We start from the raw sequence: 14,958 nt of genomic DNA, 5'->3' as shown, positions 1-14,958 counted from the left end.
GAGGTCACACGGGATCTTTCTGCCTCCTAAGCTCTTGTTATTTCCATTATGCCACATTTCTTTACAAAGACATAGAGAGTAGGGGTGGGGAATACTGTAGAAACAGACAAAAAAGACTGATTTGTGTTCAGTATCCAAGAAGTCCCGTACCTTCTGCGATGGCCCCAGCTTTATTTTTTAAAGAAGATAATGACCAGGAGAATGAGCAATCAGTATCTTTCAGGTTCGGCTCTACGCCTGTTTTTCTTCAACATCTCTGTCACTAGGAAAGGATTTATTTAAAAATCTTGTTCTGACTAGTTTCTGTCTCAGTACAGATTGTTGAGGAGCTCAGTGTTTCTACCGTTTGTTCATTAGTATGGCTATTTTCTGTGTTTTATAATTTCATTATTACAAGTGAACTCAGTAATTAAAATTAACTTTAATTAACTCAGTAATTAAAATTAACTTTGTTGTTGTGTAGTTGCTAAGTCATGTCTGGCTCTTTGCAGTCCCATGTACTGCATCCTGTCAGGCTCCCCTGTCCATGGGATTCTCCAGCCAAGAATACTGGAGCGCGTTGCCATTCCCTTCTCAAGAGGATCTTCCTGAACCAAGGCTCAAATCCATGTTTCCCACATTGGCAGGCAGATTCTTTACCACTGAGCCACCAGTGAAGCACTGGAACCCTTTAATACACCCCCAGTTAGAGGGTCATTGGTGTTCTGAGTAATCCCCTGCCTGCTCCTGTTTTAGCAAGGAACCAGAAGAATTTAGACTGAATTTATTCAAACATGCATAAGATCCATTGATTCAATATTCCCTTCAGTAGTCACACACTTTGGTTGCACATGTTAGTTCCATGTCTTTTCATCCCACGGCACCTAAAAAATTCAGCATTGGAGTTCTCTGATGAGCACGAGACAAAGGGCTAGGACAGAGGATGTCAAGTCCTGCAGATGCTCAGGATCAGAATTCTTTCTTAACCTCTGCCCGTGATCCTCTCTGTGGAGAAATGCCACAGCAGAAATATCTTGAGAGTTAACCCATGAATTGCATAGCCCCCATCAGATATGTATTCAGCACCTCTTAACCAGAATAATGACTTACTCAGGAGTAAAAGGACATAAAAAGAGGTAAAGATTAAAAGACTGAATAATAAAATGGGTGAGTCAGTTAGCAGAGCAGAAGAAAAGAGTATAGTCATAGGATGGCAAATGTTATAATTATCAGGCTCCATGAGTGCCAAGTCCAAGAAGTGATGGGAAAGCAGAATTAGTGGGGACAGTGGCAGAGAGCAAGGTTAAGGTGGGGGAGGGGGCACGGGAAATGGAAATAGGCTAAGAATTAGGAATGAATCGCAAGAAGCGGAACCACTGACAGCAGACAGCAAAGATGGGGAGGAGCAAGAAGGCACTCCAAATTGAAGACTGCAACAAAATAAGGAAAAGAATGAATTATATATGAGCAATGAGTTTCAGGGCAAGATGACATATACATTTCAATGACTCCTGAGGTTGGCATCACTGGATTATAGCACAGTACCACAACTGGTGCTTAGAATGATGAGGCTGAGCCATTGAGAATATCTTAAATTATGAATATATTATATGCTAGACTGCAGACAAGTACAATAAATTTTAGAAGGATTTTAATAAAATATACTTGAAATTTAAGCTTTATCCATGAATGCATAAATATCCAGCTATTTGCAAGTATAAGAAGTTCCTAACCATCCTAGGTTAACTAAAGCATTGCCAGAAAGGTCACGAGCCACATTTCCAAAGGCACACAGATGTGCAAGTAGGGAAAGGAAATGGAGTCCTCTTGGTCAAGCACAGGGTCCGCGGGAGCGAGAGTGGAGGGCGTGTGGAACTGGAAGGCTTGGCCACCACTGAAGGCCTTTAAGCAGGAGTGTGCCGTGAGCAGACGTGTGTTTTGTCAATATCATTCTGGTGGGGCACTGTGGGAGGCTGCCCTGGAGGAAGACTCGGGAGCAGAGGACGGCGCGATAGCCACTTATCTTGGATGTAAAATGTAAGGGGCACCAAAGCCTCCAGTAATCAAGCTCAATATTATTTTAATGGAGTATTAAAAAAAAAATCAAAATTAGTGCAAAAAATCCTTGATGAACAAGATATCAAACTTTAAAGACAGAATTGGCAGTGACGCAGAAAACATCCAGGTAAGGCTGAATGAGGCAAAAAGCAGTTTAGGAAAAAGAATTACATGACTGGCGAGACACAAGAGTGTGGCAGGAGAGTCAAGGACAAAGCCCAGGTTCATGGCTCGTGTAGCACTGTCATGATGCATCCTCAGGGATGCAGAGAAGAAGCTGGTTTCAGGGAGGAGGATGAGGAAATGTGCTATGAGTTTATTGCATGGGAGGTGTTACGTGGGTTATCACACAGAGGAAGTCCAGCCAATGGCTGGTCAAGCACTTGGTGAGACATCTAGATGGGTGTAGAGACAGGGGCTTTTTCACGTGTAGATGCTCATGGAAACAACGTGTAGGTGAGCCTGCCCAGGGAGTGGGTGCATAGACAGACAAGACAGACCGCAGTACTGAACATGTTAATAAAAAACAGTAGGAGTGGGACTTCCCTGGTGGCCTGGGGGTTAAGAATCTACCTTGCAATGCAGAGGGCACGGGTTTGGTCCCTGGTTGGGAAACAGATCCCACATGCCATGGGTCAACTAAGCCTCTGTGTGGCAACTTCTGAGCCCGCGTTCCTCAACTAGAGAGTCCACGCGCTGTGAGGAAAGATACCACGTGTTGCAACGAAGACCCGAGGTAGACAAGTAAATAGATACTGTTTAAAAAGCGATGGTAATGTTTATTGAGGCTTACTGTGTACTAGCTACTCTGCTGAGTTGTTTACAAGCATTTTGTAATCACATCCTCACAACAACTCAAAGTTCTGTGCTGTTATCCTCATTTCACTGATGAAGAAACGGATGTTAGAGAGCTTGCATAACGGGGGATTTGAGCTCAGCGAGTAAATGACAAGGCCAAGATTTAAACTCAGGAAGTCTGAAGAGACAGTGGAGGCAGCCTGGCTTTGGAGAGCAAGGACCGGGGTTTGAATTCCATCTGGTGTGTGGAGTGGAGTTTGAGGGCAGATTCTCTAGGATAGCAATGAGAGGGGCCACTCGTGGAAGGGCTGAGCTCCACTTCCGGGAGAAGGCATGGGTAAGAGGCACCGATGTGAAGAAGCAGAGACTTTTTGTTATTCTCCACGCCAACAGCAGAGAGATGTCTGGAAAGGACGGTGATGTTTAAATTTATCTTAAGAATATATTAAGACTTTAAAATTTTTCTGAAGAGATTGAGTGAAGACTGGAATTGTGTGCAGTGTTTTGGCTTTTCTGCAGCCCTGAGCACATGGGACCTGGTAATATTTGGATTACATATGGCTGGCAGATGGTGGGACCAGACTTACGCTCAGGTCTTCTGATGCAGGGCCAGCATCCTATCCACCAATCCACATTGCTTTTGTTTATGAGTAAGACTGTCAGTGTGCAGAAAGTGTTAGTCGCTCAGTTGTGTGCGATCGCATGTACTGTAGCCTGCCAGGCTCCTCTGTCCATGAAATTTTCCAGGCAAGAATATTAGAATGGGTTGCCATTTTCTACTCCAGGGAATCTTCCCAACCCAGGGATTGAACATGTGTTTGCAGAAATAGAGTAAAACAAATTTATTTTCTTTTTAAATTGTGAGGATTCTGGTTTCAACTATGCTGGATCATGAAGAAAGCTTTCAGGAGACAAAAGGTTAGGGATGGTTCACACAATATTAGCTAGATGAGGAAAGGCTTTTATTTCATTAGATTGATTTAATAATCATTGAGGGCCTGGTGTCATGGAGAAGGACTTAGAGAGGATTGCAGAAACTAAAAGCAGGCTAAACTTAACCTATTCACTGAAGTGCCCCATATCTGAAGCTGTTCATGCTAGAACAGAATTTGATTCATCAGCATGTACCTGACGTGCCCTTTGGAAACTGTGTTAACCATTTTATATAAGCTGTGACATTTCATCCAGGTTCACTTATTTGCATACTTGTGATTTCATTTGCATATATTTTACTGTGCTGCACTCTGGGAATATATTTACTTATTTCTATTCTCTCTTCTCTTAAATTTCTTTCCCCCTCTACAGTCCTTTGGTAATGTTGCTGACCAAATATTGAGGAAAACATTGACAACTCTGGAGCTTCTATATCCAATCTGCCATCAAAACTTTTCTTCCTTTAAATATCTGCTGGAGGCTTGAGGATATATTGTACAACATGGGAATTAGAGCCAATATCTTATAGTAACTGTAAATGGAAAATAATCTTTAAAAAATTGTATTAAAATTTAAAAATATGTATTAAGAAAAACATTGGTGAATACGCTCCCTTAGTTTTTATTTTCACTATCACCCTAGACTGGGGATTTCTCACCTTCTGACTGGTCTCCTGGACTCTCTGTTGGCTCAGTGGCAAAGAATTCACCTGCGAATGCAGGAGATGCAGGTTCGATCCCTGGGTTGGGAAGGTCCCCTGGAGAAGGAAATGGCAACCTGCTCCAATATTCTTGTCTGGGAAATGCCACGTACAGAAGATCCCGCTGGGCTACAATCCATGAGGTCGCAAAGGGTCAGACACAACTTAGTAACTAAACAATAACAGCTGGTCTCCTGACTTTGAGTCAAAACCATGCAATTCAGTCATTTTCTACATCCCGAATACTTCCCCTAAACTCACCACTTAGTGCTCAGTGGCCCTCACAGTGAACTAATTGCACGTTTATGTATTAGATACATCATATTTCAGATTCTTAACTCCTGCAATTGTGAAACTGTTAAACATTAATAGTTGTATTTATGGACTCACCCACTTTCACACTAAAGAGAAATAAGTCTTTTAAAGTCTGCTTCTCACCTTCTTCTGCCCCCTGAGAAATACTGTGTCCTCGATAGCTTAGTTCCTTATTGGGCCAACACAGAAAGAAAATTAGAAAATGGAGAAAAAGGAATGCATCGGAAGGGCTGGAAAAGTGTTTTTCTTTTGTGGAAAAGAAGAAAAAACAGAGATGGAAAGAAGCGGGGAGAGAGTAGAAAGATGAAGTTCTTTAAAAAGAATGCGGTTTCAAAGTAGGACTTAGAGTTTAGAGAAAGTGGTTGGAGATGAATAGAGATGGGCTGAGGGCAGATTCTGGGAGAGGAAACCTAAGCTGAGGATTCAGGAAAAGCAAGACACGGAGAGAAGCTGAGCTTAATTGTGCTGGTGTTGGGCCGACTGCTTTAACAGTGACCCAAATAAGAGTAGTGTGAAAAATACGGAGGGTTTACTTCCTTCATAAAAACGTCTGAGCTGAGAGCAGTCCACCAGGAGAGGGGTGCTTTATGAGGTTGAAAATGTGGCCCAGGTTCCCTCTGTATTTTTGCTCCCACACACATTGTCCTTGTCTGTGTGATCCAAGTTGGCCCATCTCCTCTACATCCATATTCCTACCCAATGGAGCGTGGATAGAGGAAGTAAGATCACTGAGTTTTAAGATCACTACATTCAGAAAACTAAGATCATGGCATCTGGTCCCGTCACTTCATGGGAAATAGATGGGGAAACGGGAAACAGTGTCACACTCTGCTCACACTCCATTTTCCAGCGCACCATCAGTTGGCCATACCAGTTGCAAGGGAGGCTGGGCACCATTGTCTTTAAGCAGGTGGTCCTGTGCCCAGCCAAAGCTTAGGGGAGTATGTTACTAACAGGAAGAAGAGAGGACTGTAAACTGAGGAACAGTCAGTCTCTGCACTTTTTGTTAGATACCATAGTCAGATGGGCAGAAGATCTTCAATAAGTGAGCTTGAATAGGTTATGCAGAATTCGAGGGATAATCTGAATTCAGATGGTAGAAGTCAGGTATGTTGGAATAGGAAAGGAACATTGTATGTGGAGTACTGTTGGCCTTGAAGTACAGCAGGACACGCTCCAGGGTCCCTGAATCTGGACCGTAAGTGTGTCTCTAGTTCAGAGATGAGCAAACATTTTCCGTACATGGACAGATAGTAAATATTTTAGCCTTTGAGGGTCATACAATCTCTGCCAATCTACTCAACTCTGATGTTGGAGCATGAAAGCAGCCTAAACAGTATATAAGCAAACAGGTGTCATTGTTTCTCAATGAAACATTGTTTTTTAAAACCGGCTATGGGTCAGATTTGACCTTGGCCATAGTTTACTGATCCCTGCTCTAGTCTGTGGTTTTAAAAGTACAGTCTTCTGAAGTTAGCATCTGATCTCATTAATCATAACAATTCTATCTACCTTTCTCTGATACAGAGTCTACCCTGGTGGCTCAGATGGTAAACAATCTGCCTGCAGTGCAGGAGACCCAGGTTTGATCCCTGGGTTAGGAAGATCCTCTGGAGAAGGGAATGGCAACCCACTCCAGTATTCTTGCCTAGAGAATTCCATAGACAGAGGAGCCTGGCGGGCACTACTGTCCATGGGGTCACAAAGAGTCCACGAGTCCACCTGACTGAGCAACTTAATACTTTGACTTTTCACAAATAAATTTATTTAACTGAGTGTGTTCTATGCTAGGTAATGGGATACAAAGGAAAGTGAGCCATAGTGATTGAACATATAGGGAAGTCATTGTCTTGAGGAGATATTATATATAAGGAAGTAATTTCTAAAGCGGCATGATAATAGATATATTTAACAGATTCTGTAGAAACACACGGGAAAGAATGCCAAGAGAAGGTTTCTCAAAAGCAAGGCTTATGCTGGGACCTAGGATGAACAGAAGAATCCCTGGCTCAGCATTGAGGGAAGGGTATTTAAGGGAAATTTAAGGAAACAGTGTGCATAGATATATGTTTAGTTGCTAAGTTGTGTCTGACTCTTTGTGACCCCATGGACTGTAGGCCGCCAGGCTCCTCTGTCCATGGGATTTCCCAGGTAAGAATACTGGAGTGAGTTGCCATTTTCTTCCCCAGGGGATCTTCCTGACCCAGGGATCGAATCTGTGGCTCCAGCCGCATCTCCTGCATTGCAGGCAGATTTTTTAACTGCTGAGCCACTGGGAAGCCCAGTGCGTAGAAATGTGAATAAGAGAGTTCGGCATGTTTGGAACACACAAGTGCTTAAGGAGCAGAGAGGTCATGGCTTAAAAGTTCAGATTATAAAAGGCCATTTACAAGTCATTCTAAAGAATTTGGTTTTATCTCAACAGGAGAGCCTTTGAGAAAAAAATGAGCCAGGCAGGGACATGATCAGATTTGAGTGTTGAGAGAGATCCCTCCTGCAGGAGCGTGTGCCGTTGACTGGAGGGGAGTGAGAGGAGAGAGCTGGGAAGCTGTTAAGGATTACCATATATTTAGGCAAGGGAGATGGAGGGCCTGAATTAGTTACCAGTGTGGGGAAATAAAAAAAGGAATAGACTCAAGAGATCTTTGGAAGTCAAGATAATAAGAACTGGAGGTCAACTGAAAGCAAATTGTGTAGGAAGAAAGAAGAATCCAGTATGGTGCTCAGGATTCTGACTTGGGTTGCCAAGTACATGAGGCACTTATCAAGACAGATTATGGAACGTAGAAGGATTAGGTTTGGGGAACTGGATATGCATTTGACTCGGAAAATCCAAGAGAAGTCCATAATGCAGATGGATGTTTATGTTTGTTGCCTGGGAGATAATCTGGACTAGAACTACAGACCTATTTGATTAAGATGCTTCAGTTTGGGGGAGATATTTACATTCTGTTGCAGCTTCGCTGGTGACTCATGGTAAAGAATTTACCTGCAATGCAGAAGACCCAGATTCAATCCCTGAGTCAGGAAGAACCCCTGGAGAAGGGAATGGGTACCCACTCCAGTATTCTTGCCTGGCGAATTCCATGGACAGAGGAGCTTAGCACACTACTGTCCATGCTACTGCTGCTGCTGCTGCTAAGTCGCTTCAGTCGTGTCTGACTCTGTGCGACCCCAGAGACAGCAGACCACCAGGCTCCCCTGTCCCTGGGATTCTCCAGGCAGGAACACTGGAGTGGGTTGCCATTTCCTTCTCCAATGCATGAAAGTGAAAAGTGAAAGTGAAGTCGCTCAGTCGTGTCCGACTCCTAGAGACCCCATGGACTGCAGCCTACCAGGCTCCTCCATCCATGGATTTTCCAGGCAAGAGTGCTGGAGTGGGGTGCCATTGCCTTCTCCGTGGGGGTGACAAAGAGTCAGACACAACTGAGTGACTAACACTTTAACTTTTACCCTCTGTTACATCCTAGGTTACAAGACCACAACAAGTTACAAGACCAAAACAGGCAAATACAGAAATCAAGGGAAATTCAAATGTGAATCTGAGATATAAAATCAAACCAAAGACTGCCTACACTAACAGTAGACTTCAAGATTTGCACTGAAATTCCTCAGGATCCATACAAAGAGTGAGGTAGTGACTTGAGTCCATAGAATTTATTAAGTATTTAGGGGAAACCAATTTGTTTTGGTCCTGAAATTTGAGTTTCCCATGTTATGTTGTGAGCAGTTTCTCCCAGCATATCCCCATAGCAAATAAAATGCCTTTCACTAAGCTGTTTCTTCTTTGGCTCTTGGAAGGGTCATGTGAAAGCAAAGCTGTGCCAGAGTAGTTTTATATGGGTCAATCATCCTCAGCTCATCTGTCATCTTCATAAAGTCCCTAGATCAGTAACTCTTCCAAGGGCTGTGACAGAGAAATTCTGAACCAGGTAGAACCTCTATGTCATTCTGCTTCCTAGAGTAGGCTGATCAAGTAAACAATGACCTTACTGACCGTGTGTTTAAAGTGACAGTTTTCTTCTCTTGTTCTATGGACTCTATCAACGTCATTCTTCTTGATGTATGTATTTAAGGTTTCTGAATTAGGGCAACATTATAGCGCAGGCATTTTCAGTGCCACTTGGTTTAGGCCAGAAAATCTTTTGTTTTTCAAAATGTTACAGACAGATCAGCAGAATGAACTGGCCCTGAACCCTCAAGGGGTTATCCAGGACTTATTCCTGTCTCTGTAAAAAGGTGAGCTAAGTATACTTAGAGTCTGAAACAGGAGAGGAGAAGATTGTCCAAATCAGAACCTGCATTTGTCAGTTTTCTTCCCCCAAAAAAGCATCTCTCAAGAGTACATTTCATCTTGAAATCCAGATTTTATTCTTTTTATCTGTCCATGAAAATATTAATCAGTTGATCTAGGAAGGAATGGAAAATTTTACTTGAGCCAAATTGAGGATTATAACATATGAATAGCTTCTCAGACAGCTCTGAGAATTGTTGTACCTGTTAGAGGTCAGAGCACAGTTGTATTTTGTTGTTGTTTTTTCCATTTATCTCTAAGTATTTCTTTTTTAAAACTTGTTTTTAATTTAAGGATAATTGCTTTACAATACTGTGTTGTTTTCTGCCAAATATCAACATGAATCAGCCATAAGTGTACCTGTATCCCCTCCCTCTTGAATCTCCCTCCCACCTCCCTCATTCTGTGCTTAATGACATGTATTTGATTGACCATGAGGTGTTAGTTTCAGGTATACAGCAGAGTAATTCAGTTATACATCTATCTATCTGTTCTTTTTCAAACTCTTCTCCCTTATAGGTTTATAAGTTTTTGAGACAGAGGGCTGTACATTAAATGACATGTTATTGATGGTTTACACAATCCAGATCTACATGAACAAAGCGAGCAGTGGGTCAGGGGTCATCAAGGCCCCTTATAGGATTAAGAAGGAAGGTTATCTCCTAAGGAGTTGTGACCCTTGATGAGATTAAGAAGGAAAGTTATCTTCTGAGGAGGTCTGGTTAATGTAGATATGCAACACACACAAAGGGGAGGGAGGAGGCCCAAACAGGCAAAGAACAATTTTATGTTTAAATTTTTCTCATCTTGCCACGAAATATGAATTTTCTTTCACTACATCTAAGAATCAGATCCCTTATGCATGCTGTGAGAATATCCTTAGGCACTGCAGTAGGCTGGATTATTTATACTTATCCTTCAATCTTTTATGATTGGAGATGCTGGGAATTGAATTGGTGAAGGGAACAAAAGATTTAGAGAAATACATACAGAAAATGATGCTAAGAGTGGGGCATATGCATGTAACAAAGAGATTTACTTCACTCATGTCCAGCTTAGGTTCCTAATGTCTTTCCTGGTAACATTTTTATTTCCATTTATTAAAATTTCCAAACTTACATCTGGATTTTGCAGCCATTTTTGGTAAACTGTGGTACATAGAAAAAGTTTCAAAGCATAAATACATAGTATTACACATTGTTATGAGCAAATACTTACGCAGCAGCCACCACACAGACCAAGAAATAAGATACTGACAAAATTCCAGAAACAACCTTTGCATACCCACATGCCCCTTCCCATCACCAACTCTCTTTCATCCTGTGGTAGTCACGGAATCTAAGTGCCTGACATTGAGCTTCTTGATTGCCAAAGCATCCATCTCAAAGATTTCCATCTTGAATAAGCATATTGCCAGCTACAGAACTAGACGCAGAGCCAGGCCGCCCTACTCATGAAGTTCTCGTTTAGAAAGTTCTGGGCAACCTAGATAATTGACCACTTGAATGACTCCACTTTTTTTTTAATCCTGTGTCCTAATGGTCCCTCCTATGCTTTGAATTTGCTGATAAAGAGTGAACCAGTGATGGGAATTCCCTGGTGGTCCAGTGGTTAAGACTTTGCCTTCCAAAGCAGGGGATGAGGGTTGGATCCTTGGTCAGGGAGATAAGATCCCACAAGCCTCATAGCCAGAAAATCAGAACATAAATAACAGAAGCAATGTGGTAACAAATTCAATAAAGACTTTTAAAAATGTTAAAAAGATGCATTGATAATTGGGCACACATAATTAGGGAAAAAAACAGAGTACCCATCCCTTGGATCCCAATAAAGGCAGAGCTCCAGGTCCTCACTCCTCCCCATCTCTCAACCCCCATAATCTCTCCGTGTGGCCTTTGGGCATGCTGTATACCCTTTAGGAACTATAAGTAATAAATCTTGTTCTTCAAAGTTCTCTGATTTTTTTTTTTTTTTTTGCTGAGGTATGTTTTGCAATCATAATAAGAACCACAAGGACTGTTCCAGTTGCCGTATTGGCTCTGATTCGGGACTTGTCACTGGGAATTCCCACAAGTTGTAAGACCCAGGCAAGTATTCAGGCAGCTCTAGCCAACAGCATTACTATCGATAGTAATGACTGAGCCCAAGAGAACAGGTCCTGTCCTTCGCTTGTAGGGTAGTCATCATGCAACCCTAAATACTAACTTCTGAAAACTTCTATGAATGAAATCACGTCGTATCTATGTCATATCATGTGTATTTTTTGTGTCTGATTTCTTTGACCCGGTGTTATGTTTTTATAATTCACCATATATAAATATATGTGTGCTATATTTCATTCATTTTCACTGCTGTGCAATATTCTACAGTCTGAATGAACCCCCATTATCTGTTCTGTAATTGAAGGACGGTTGAGTTTTTTCCAGTCTGGAGCTTCCCCACACCCTATTTCTCCAGCTACCCCTTTACTGTTCCTTTGTAATGTATTTTCTAAAATATAACAGTATTTGAAAGAGGAGACGATGAGAGTTTGCCTACTGACAGCCATTACAAGGTTTTTCTGAAATCGGTTTTTTACAACTTTTACAAACAATAAACTCGTTTAACTAACCTTACCTTTTAACTGGGGCTTCCGTGGTAGCTCAGTGGTAAAGAATCTGCCGGCAATGTAGGAGACCTGGGTTCAATTGCTGGGTTGGGAAGATCCTTTGGAGAAGGGAATGGCTACCCACTCCAGTATTCTTGCCTGGAGAATCCCATGGACAGAGGAGCCTGGCGGGATACAGTCCATGGGGTTGCAAATGGTCAAACAGGACTGAGCAACTAACACTTTAACTTTCACTTCACCTTTTAAAGCGTGATTCATATAAAGGTGCCACATAAATGGTAAACCATTAAAAATATTGAGTATTAGTTGTCCTGTTGCCAGAATTATTATACTTTTAAAACCAAGGTAATTAGTTAACTAACATGAATAAATGCATATAATGTCGAGGATTGAGTGCTAATTGGTCCAAAGCTCTACAAAGTAGGGGCTGTTACTCTCACCATTTTGCAGAGAAGACTGAGGCACAGAGGTGCAATCCTTCACCTGTGGTTACACAGCTGGTAAGAGATGTCAGTAGAATTCAGCCCAGATGAGCAGACTCCTTAGTTGTGTTCTTGATATGGCTCAGATAGTAAAGAATCCGACTGCAGTGCAGGAGACCTGGGTTCGATCCCTGGGTCAGGAAGATTCTGTTGGTGAAGGGGATGGCTACCCACTCCAGTATTCTTGCCTGGAGAATTCCATGGACAGAGGAGTCTGGAGGGCTATAGTCCATGGGATCACAAAGAGTCGGACACGACTGAGCAACTAGCATACATACCTTAACTAAAAACAAACATGGAGAGAAAAGGTAAAACAGACTTCTGATTAAGGAGTCTGTTTCTTAATTACGTTTGCAAGATCATATGATACCTAGCTCTGATCAGAAGCAAACCTAACTATACAGCCACCATAACTGTGTTAAGGCAGAGAAAGGACTTGTAGCTGGGCTTCTCTGCAGGGTGATTGGATCTTCCCTTTGTTCTCATGCTGGACTGAGGCCTGCACAGGTAGGGTGGCTCAGAAGATGCCCTCACTGAGCGCTCACACAAGCCAAAGCTGCCATCTTCGCCTACAGCTGCCGTCTATCTACAGCCGGCCCCCCCCTCACCTGTGGAGAAGGTCTGACTTGGTCACAGCCCTTAGTCAGAGAGTGGGAGCCGCAAAGCCGGAAGGTAAACAGCAAAGACAATCTAAGCAGAAGCACTTTATTCCATCCACGGTCTTTAGTGCCTTCCCCAGGACCCACTCCCTCACTGGCACTCAAGAAAATATGGAGCTGCTTTCACTAGTCTTTATAAAGCTGCACCCTCTTTATGTTAATTGAGAGTAATTAGAATGTCATTCTGAGCAAAGCTGTGATTTCCATGCTTCCCTCCTCTTTGGAAATGTTGTATTCTTCGGAACCTGCTGTGGGCATGTTCATAAACAGGGCTCTGGTTGCACACACAGTTCCCTGCCAAAGCGTGTGTCTGCGGTGATACAGACCCAGCCATGAATGTGCAGCATTGTCTTTTTGCATCCAGAAGCAAAGGCAGTCAATTAAAACCCTGATTTATTTATATAAATAAATAAAATTTCCTTCAATTGAATATCTTGTTCAGAAGAATTCTATTAATATGATTTATCACAATAAACAGTGTGGTTCCTGCTTTAATTGATTTATCTTTTTCTCCCTATAAAATTTTCCCAGTATGTCTGTTCTGCACCAACTTTTATTGTCCTTTTCATTCCCTCCCCCGCCCATATCTGTGTTGGCTTTGATAATTTCAACAGGGACTAGATGTTTTTTTAATACAGTCTGCCTCCTAAATCATTCATTTTCTCATTTTTAAACTGCTGACTGCAATCATCCCTTGCATTTATTGAAAATTAGCATGGGTTTTAAACCATTAGTCAAAAAAGAAGAGGCTTAAAAAAAAGCTTCATGCTGTTCTTTGTGGATGAAACAGTTGACATTTTGTTAAGAGATTTTTGTCTGACTTTAATTCTCTAGTTTTAATGTATTCCTAACAGTTATAAGTGGAATAGTTTGTCCTAAATGGAAGTATATCTATGGTAGTGTAGTTATATCCAGTCTTTAAAATGGATCATTTCATTTCACACATGCTATAGAATCTTGAATTTCACCTTTTTATTCATCTCAATTTCTTCACTAAAAATGACACTGTTGCTCCAAATTCCTACATCAACGGATTGGGTATATCAAATTGTGGTAGTAATTGTTCATAAGTACATATTTTATAACATGTACTAATAGAGTCATAAAATATATTGCAATAACATTGTGCTCTGCCTGATAGAATTTCATCATGAGGCTCCATTAACACATTCAGCTGGTATCAGCTTTTGAAAATGCTTTCCATTGTGGTGGAAGGGAAATACTCTGTGTAAGTGAATGGAGAAAATGGGATTCAAATAGGAATTTCTAGGAGGGCTGACTAGAATGAAAAAGGGCAGACACTTGAATGGATGCTGACCAAGCATTTTTTGGACAGTGTTTAAAAATCTGAATTCATTTTGCGGCTCTTTGTACTTTCCAAATACCAGTCCGGCTGCCCCCCTGACGCCTGAATGACACTGCCTTGGGTAAGGTCACCGCAGGCTCCTACCTAGCCACCCCAGTGGCTCTGTCTTGGTTTTCATCTTCCCCATGCAGGCATCAGCTCTTCCTTTTGCAGTTTGCCTCTTCTCTGGATCTCTTTCTGAAGGATCCTCTTCCAGCCACTGCCGTCCTCTAGGGCAGACGATGCTCACACCTGTCCCACCAGTGGGGTCTGCCCCTGGCTCTCTTGTTGCACCTCTGCCCTCCATCCCTGGGCATTCCCTCTCTTCTCTCCTCTTAACCACCCCCAGAGCTGACCTCTCACTCCATGCCAATGTCCTGGAAAGGCGGAGACCTCAAACTTGCCCACAGCCAGGTAATATTTCCTCGTCCCTCAAATCAGCTCTTCTTCTGAGGGCTACTTGCCCTCGGGGGACACTTGGATTTCCCCTGTGATAGCCCCAGTCTCTTCTGTCACACCCGGCCACGTCACTGATTCTTCTGTCGCTGCGTCTTTTGTTTTCCTTCCCTGTGTTTCATTCCTGAGCGTAGCCCTCCTCGTTTCTGCTCCTAGAATATTGGGACAGACTCCTGAATTGTTGCTCTGATTCCTTCCTCTTCGTCTCTGACTCATCCTACTCAGTATGGAAAGTTGGTCGTCCTAATACTTTCTCGGGCTTCCCAGGTGGCTCAGTGGTAAAGAATCCACAGGAGACACAGGTTTGATCCCTGGGTGAGGGAGATCCCCT

Source organism: Bos taurus, chromosome 12 (assembly GCF_002263795.3).
Source record: "Bos taurus isolate L1 Dominette 01449 registration number 42190680 breed Hereford chromosome 12, ARS-UCD2.0, whole genome shotgun sequence".
Taxonomy (NCBI): Eukaryota; Metazoa; Chordata; class Mammalia; order Artiodactyla; family Bovidae; genus Bos; species Bos taurus.
Note: the sequence above shows the minus strand (reverse complement) of the source record.